This window comes from Alligator sinensis, unplaced genomic scaffold (genome assembly GCF_000455745.1).
Source record: "Alligator sinensis unplaced genomic scaffold, ASM45574v1 scaffold1443_1, whole genome shotgun sequence".
NCBI classification, from domain to species: domain Eukaryota; kingdom Metazoa; phylum Chordata; order Crocodylia; family Alligatoridae; genus Alligator; species Alligator sinensis.
This window is the reverse complement of record NW_005842876.1, coordinates 452,188-459,850: the sequence shown is the minus strand read 5'-3', so window position 1 is coordinate 459,850 and position 7,663 is coordinate 452,188. Positions and strand designations below refer to the sequence as shown.

The 7,663-nt window shown below is 43.4% G+C and overlaps 1 protein-coding gene across 1 annotated transcript in view; it reads left to right on the top strand.

Moving 5' to 3' along the window:
• The window catches only part of LOC102377378 (adhesion G protein-coupled receptor L3-like), a 496,226-nt gene that overhangs the window by 56,286 nt on the left and 432,277 nt on the right, over positions 1-7,663 (top strand). The gene's annotated exons all lie outside the window — the stretch shown is intronic.

Genomic DNA, 7,663 nt, shown 5'->3' with positions numbered 1-7,663 from the left:
AGGAACCAACAATTGGTTGGTTCCCAGCAATGCAGGATGAGGTTGTTCATGTGTAGTAATGAAAGGCTTACATATGTGCCTGTAGACTTAAGAGAAATGGAGTAAACTGCTAGCGCTGTGGTTCTCAGGCTTGGTGTTAAAACCCCAAATGGAGTCTCAGCCCCATGAGTTGGAAATGCAGTTGCAGAAGTGGGGCTTGAAGCCAGAATTGGGGTTGCTGGCAGAATACCTCGGTAATTGTTGCTCGAGTAGTATACTTTTCTCTACTGGGGAGTGGCAAGAGCCTGAATTTTAAACTGTTTGAAAGGCATACATGTGTCAGGTGTCCTATGAACGCTTCAGTGGTAATGAATAATAAAGACCTGATCTCTTCTCACAAAAAGCTTGTTTTAAATATGAGGAGTAAATGTTTTGTATTCAGTCGCTGGGCAGTAGCAAATCTGTTTCAGAGATAAGGGCACCAGAAAGAGCATGTGGTGTGCCACTGGTCATCTAATAAAAGTCGTCAGGAAATGTAATGGGAATACTACCTTAGGATACTGTGCTGCTTCCAGCTGCAGACATGCGAACAATGGCCATTCAGTGCCTAAAATAAAGGAGGTCAGGAAATGGGTGTGCTAGTGAATGGTAAGTAGCTGAATACCAAGGTGTTGCTTGGACTGAAGTGGCACATGTTAAATTATGAATGGACAGCATAGCTATTGTGCTTGCAAGCAGGCTGGTGTTTCTTTATTTATAACCAATTAGAGCACATTTGGTCCAGGTTAATTGCTTGGGTTTCATTGTACAACAACAACCCCATAAATGGTAGGTAAAAGGCTACAGAATTTTTTTGGGGAGGGAAAAAAAAACAAATGATGAGAGGCAGGGAGTGAGGACCCGCATGAGTGTGCATAACAGCATGGAGTCAAACAGAAGACAGCAAACGTTGAAAGTTAGCTCTCTATAAACAGTTGTAGCTAGTTGCTAACTTTGCCTTTATTCTATCTAATGACAAGTACCTCTCTGTGGATAATTGACAGTTGCAAGTTCTAGTTTTATTCAATTAAACTGGTGGCCTTTTAAAGGTTTGCTTGAGACAAAGCCAGTAATTTTAGTTTAGTAAATGTTGGAGGCACTGCAATGGAATTGCCAGAAAACCTACCATTTTGGTTGTTTTAAATAACTTTTTATTTGTTTTCTTAAGCAGGGATCTGGTTCTCATTTGCCTCGCACCTGTGGAAAGGGAGCAGAGGGGGTTATCCGGAGCAGATTGGCAAGGTTGCCCTTATGCTGTGTAGGACATGGTGCTATGCTGCCCTGTGCACTTCTGTCACGTCATTTTAGGGTAGTGCAGAGTGAGGGGGAGTTAGAAGCTTTTGTAGAATTGGACTTTAACTTCTCTGTGACTCCATCTGTACATCTGGGGTACTATCCTGTCTGCATTTGAGAAGGGAGGTAGGAAGATGAATCTATTAAAGGCTGTGAGAGTTCTGAAAATGAAGCTGGAGACAATACAACTACCTAGAGTAGATGGAGCATAATTTAGCTGTGTTGTGCCTTTGTTTTGATTTTAGTTTTAATTCATTCATCTGGTATAACTTAAAAAAAGCATAGCCCACTCATATCTGAAACTTCCTGTTGTTTTTGTGAACAAATAACTTTTAAAACTGTGTATAGTATAAATCATGAGCCCTTGTGATCCCTGGACATGTGCAAAGTCCAGCCGGAGGGTATGTTGCACCATGTATTGATTAGACTCATATGTTTTTATGCAGGGTTCCAGGGCCTAAGTGATATGATGCTGTTGAACATCTAATGCCCTAACTGATCTCCTCCCTTGCAACCAGCTCCCTAAGCAGGCCAGAGAGCAGAATGGAGGAGAGCCCGCAGAAAGATGGCAGAGGTTGGCTGGGGAACCATATGTGATGTTATGTCCACAAAAAAAATAAGTGGGTGGCCCTGCCCTACTGATATTCCTGTATGTTGCTGCTTTTCATACAGATGAAGTCTAGACTTGAGGCTGTTCCTACAGTGCTTATCACATTCCCTTCTCCTTCTGGCACGTGCATTTTCATGCAGAGGCAATGGCATGCTGCACTGCAATAACCAGATTCTCTTGGTTATTGCATCAGTTTTCCCCTGATCAACCCATCCCACTCCTTTTTGCTAGAGGAGGGGACCAGTCAGCTCCCCTGGTATGTTTGATAAATGTATAATTAGGCAGTTAAATATAGTTCGTTGAAAGCAGCAGTTGTGCAGTAATGCCTTCAAAGGTAAATGGTAAAATCTATCACTGGAGACTTTACTTTTCATGAATCATTCACCAGGGACTGTGCAAATTTCATGCATCCACATGGATCCCTTATATTTGCAGGTAAAACTCTATTGCTAAATTTATTGCACACATACTGTTAAACTATTAGTCTTACATAATGCAAACACCAGTTTCTTTTTCTTTTCTTTCTTTTTCTTTTTTTTTGGCAGGGGCATATTTTGCTTTTACCATGTCAGTAATGTAAGTTCAGAGGGTCTGATTCACAATCTGCTGAGCCTAATAGGAAAATTTCCCTCACCTTCCATAGCTTTGAATTGGCCCCAAAAGGCACATTACTATGAGACTGCAGATTTTTGGCTAATGACAACTGGCCAGATTTGACCAGGCGTTGTCTCCAGACGGACTCTTCTGGAGTTAGACTGGGGAGGGGGTGCCAAGAGAGAAACCTTGCCTACTTATGCCTGGTTTATGTGTAAGCACTCTTGGGGTTGAAGAACCTGAGCATGGTAATGGCATGCTCAGGGATTTGCAGGCATGTGCTTGAACCATCTTCTCTAGCTAATTTGTAGGCTTGGGTGTTCTTGGGCTCCCTCCAGAAGCTGTATTCACGTAGCATGGGGACTGACTCTTATCTTGTGTTTTACATGCTCACGTATGAGAGTGGCCACATACAGTGATGTTGCCATTCCAAAGTGGTAGTACCTTATCCACGATTTGTACTGGTGCTTCAACTATGCATGGTACCAAGAGAACTGAGAATTGGGCTCCATTTGATCTAAGTTTCTATGAAAGTGGTAAAATGCTGTATATTGGGGCATATTTGTGGGTTGATCTATTCAAGATTTATACAAAATTCAACACAAATGCTTATACAAAGCTCTAGGAGCCCATGTAGTAGCAATAACAATTAAAGAGGAGCTTCCCTCTTTTTCCACTGATAGTCAACACAGCACAGTTTTATGAAAGGCAATACTTGTCCTTAGAGAGAGTAGGATCATAAGAAAGTCAAGTTGAAAGGGACCAGATGAGGTCATTTAGTCCAGCCCTCTGCCCAAGGCAGGATCATTGCTTCCTACAGTCAAGTGTCTATCTAACCTGCTCTTGAAAATTTCCAAAGATGAAGATTTCACACTTTGTTTAATGCTCAGTGGTATTATTTACGTAAAATATTTACATGTATGGATGTGCCATAAATACATCTTTTACTTGCATCAGTATTTTTGATGTTTTATATGCACTGAACAAGTTCTCAGAGAACCCAATCCAGATCAGAGCCCCAGTGCTCAAGGCTCTGCCCAGACACATGGTTAAAAAAAAAAAAAAGGGTCCTCAAAGAAACAGTACATACTCTCTTTTAACCTATAGCTTTGTTCTTAATTCTGAGTAGCTCTGGGATAGAGTTTAAATGGAAGAGGGCATAAGTTGCAAAGCAAAGATGTCATCTTGTACTTCTTACCAAAGTGGAAGTCCCAATATTACTAATTTTCCCATTTTACATTGCGAGTTTGCCATGTTTTGTTACTCTCCTAATGCCCCAGCCTTCCTAGGATTACAAGGGAACCTCCACTGTCTTTGAAGGAATTTTCTAGCTCTCACACCTGTGGAAAAGAGCTTGCAAGTGACAACTGTATGGACCACACGGTTGCCTTCACAGCAGTGCTTCTTGGCAGGCTAACTTAGCTCATGCTGAACTTCAGACTGCTGCACCTAGGTGACGGGCAAGCTAGCTTGGGTACATCTACATGACACAGTATACCCTGAGACACCAAAACACAGCTGGAAATAACCCCAAAGTTTTAACTTTGAAAAGTCTTATGATTTTTTGTTGTTGTGTTTTTTTTTGGGGGGGGGGGAATCTGACGTGATCTTTCAAGAGTTTTGCTTACCAGCGCTGATCACCCAGTAAGCCTAGGGCTGTTTTGCATGTGCAAAGAATGCAGTCCAGGCAGCCATGCGATTTTTGGATGGCACAGCAAGTTTATGGTGTTGCCTTTCACCCTCTTTATTTTTTTCCCTAGGACCAAGCACAGTGGTGTGCAACAGAAGGGATATTATTGTAGTGGCTGCTTCACTTTTTCAAACACTTTCTTTGGAATTATATTTTGCTTCTTGAATGAAATGCAGCTTTACATTTAAAGCTATGGGTTGTGAACTGTTTAGGGGATATGATGATAAATTGCTAAATGTGTTGGAGGCAGTTAGCTTTTGAACAAGAAAGTAGGCTGTCACTGAGGTCAGTCAGCTTCCAACAAATGGAAGATACTGACAAAGAATAAAAATGTGGGAAGCTAATTCCAGCTGGAGACAAAGGGCAGGTTCAGGTGGATCTGGATGTTCTGTTACATGCAGATGGGCCAAGTATAGAGCACTGCAGGCTGCCTGACAGGATTTGTCTGTGACTTAGGTTATATCTGTGCTGCAGTCTATCAGTGCAAGTGAAATGCCTATAGACTTCACCCAAATTAGCTCTAATCTAAATATGAAGTCACAGTGGCCTGGACTTGAGGGTAGGTTAACAACATGACTCTGTACCCAGGATCTTCAGTGGGTCTGTAAATCCCTTGATAAAGCTTGTGCTGGTGCACCTTTACAGGTATTATTGCCCTGGCTAGCCAGGTTAGAATGATCCTGAGTATTCCCAGATCGCGCCTCCATCCTGCAGTGTGGTCATACCTTTAGATAGTTGGGCCATGCTCTTGTTGCTTTCATCAAGTGCAGATGAGTAAATTTTCTCAGTCCTTATTAATATTCTTTTCTCTAAATCCATGGATTAAGTGTGGGATGATGGCTGACATTTCAGATCTATCATCATATAATATTTTTTAATAAGGAGATAGTGCTCAACTTTAAATAAACACAGTTGAGTCAACCTAACTGGCTTCAATAACTATTAATAAAGTATTGTGGTTCTCATTCTTTTCAGTATAATTAATTGCACAGTATATAAGTGACCTTTTGCTGGTATCTTTCCACAGTGTATTAACTCATAATTGTGAGTTCTTCTATAAATTGGTATGTAGAATATGGTAAATGGAACCTATGATCTGAAATGATAAACATGTTCACAACTAACAGGAATCTTTTATATTTTGCTGGTCAGACTTTGTATGAAATTTTCACCTCAGAAGGCAGTGGGAGCCTTACCATTCAATGTAGCCAACATTTCACCTTCTGTGATTATGTAGTTATTCTAGCCTTCTTAGGCAGAATAGATCTTCAGAAGAAGGCTGATATTGTATCAGTACACTAATTAAATTACTTATAGCTATCTGCCTTACCCCATTTGCTAAAACGAATTTGTAATCAACCTCTTAACAGGCCACGAAATGCACCGACCAACCCAGAAATGTATTTAGCTTCCCTTGTATAATATTTTTCAACACAATGACAAAAGAAATGTCCCACAGAGTTAATTACAAAAATGTAATGCAAACAAACATGCAAATTGGTATATAAATAATGTTCTTATAAAGGCAGTACTCTAAATTCCCCACCTATTAATAGTCTGTTTAGAAGGGATGGGTGCAAGGAGGAATGAAGATTATATATGCACCACCTACATAACCTATGGGTTAGACATTACATAGCACTGTATCATATTCATCCTACTGCTGACTACAGAATTTCTCTGGTCTTAATTATATACCAGGAAATCTTCAGAGCATCAAGTGGTAAATAGTTTGCTAAACTGAGAAACTTGGCAATGGAATAAACTGTGATCAGGAAAGGTAATTATTAAAACTTAGGTAATAGTGAGTTGTTGCCTTGCTCACCTTCTGAGAAGTACATCAATCTTTTGTCTGATTCCCAAGATACCCTTTTTGAACTTGAAAATATCTTTGGATCATCCAAGTAAAGAACAGACACACAATCTTTTTTTTAAATCACTGTTTACCTAGATAAACTGCTCACATCCAGGGTAAGTAAATATTCAGTTGTCCAGTTCTGTGCCATTGTGTGGAGCATAAACGTACTGGTGTGCGCATGGGCCTCTTCTCATCTATACATAAAGGATTGGGTTTTGTATTCAGATAGATGCGGTGCAGGATCAGATGCAGTCCATCAGAAATCAAGATTACAGAACCTGATAGAAACACCCAGTTGCTTGGGCATTTGGGGGCAATTTGTCGAAACAACAATGCAAACAAGAATGTAGATGATCTTAGTGCAGAACATAATGCTGCTGTAGCTTTCTACAACCTTTGCCCCTCTCTGACAGCAAGACAACACTCCTTAATTGGAGCCCTTCACCTCTTATTGGCTCTTTTCTTGAGTAGTGACTTGCTTTCAATTCTCAAGTTGGTATGTTTGGCCAGTGGGACTGTGGTGAGTGTACAGTTCCCTTGGCCAATACAGTCTGCTGAGTACCTTCCCGGAAAACCTGACACTGCCTACCCAATGTGCCTTTGTTTTAGCCTGTACAGGGAAAAGACCTGAAGGATTTATGCTGTGAAGATCAAACCACCTTGCTTGCTAGAGCTGATGAGCAAAATGTCTGCTGCTACTATGTAGAGCAGTGGTTGTCAACTGGGGGTTCACATACCCCTAAGAGTACTTAAAAAGGCCCTAGGGGGTATGCAGACCTAATGTGGCTGATAAATGCCACATGCATGTGCACAGCTGCAGTGCAACATGCAGGTGCCAAGGAGAGCAGCTGGGTCCAGCTGGTAAGTGTGTTGGGGGGCGGGGGGGCGCAGATCGAGGCCCCAGTGGTGGGGGAAGGGGTGCGGCAGGGGCTGTGGCTGAGGCTGAGGCTGTGGCTGTCCAGCCGGGGGGGTGTGCCAGACTGATCTGTATGGGGGGTGGCTCCTGCCACTGTGCACACCCTGAGAGGGCATGGGGCGGGCATGTGCTCCCAGATCTGCGTGGGGGAGAGTTGGATGCTGCTGTGGGCTTGGGGAGGGGAGTTGGGCCAGGCTGCACTTTGGGCTGGCAGTGACGGTGCTTGGAGGGGGCTACAGGAGGGGCTTTAGCCACCCCAAAATTCACCGTAGCCCCCTGATAACCCCTTCCCAATGGCACTGCTGCCTGACCTGAGCTGAGCCCAGCCCCTGCTGGGAACAGCCAATGCCCGCCCTAGTTCACAGCTGCAGCCTGCCCTACCCTGCCCCACACACAGATCTAGGGACACATACCCCCTGGCCTCCTGGGGGTGTGTGCAGAGGCAGAATCCAGGGTGGAGTGCAGGATGGAGCTGCAGGTCTTCCTGCGGGCAGGGGCTGGCTGATCTTGGCATTGTGAACACCCCGGGAGGGCATGGGGGGGAGGGGGGGGGAATGCACCCTGGATCTGCAAAGGGAAGGGCGGGGTGCCACTGGAGCTGGGGCTGCACTGGGTTCTTCCTGGTCAGGGCTGGGCCGGATTGTGCTCAGGGCGGGTGGCAGCAGCGTTGGAAGGAGACTATGG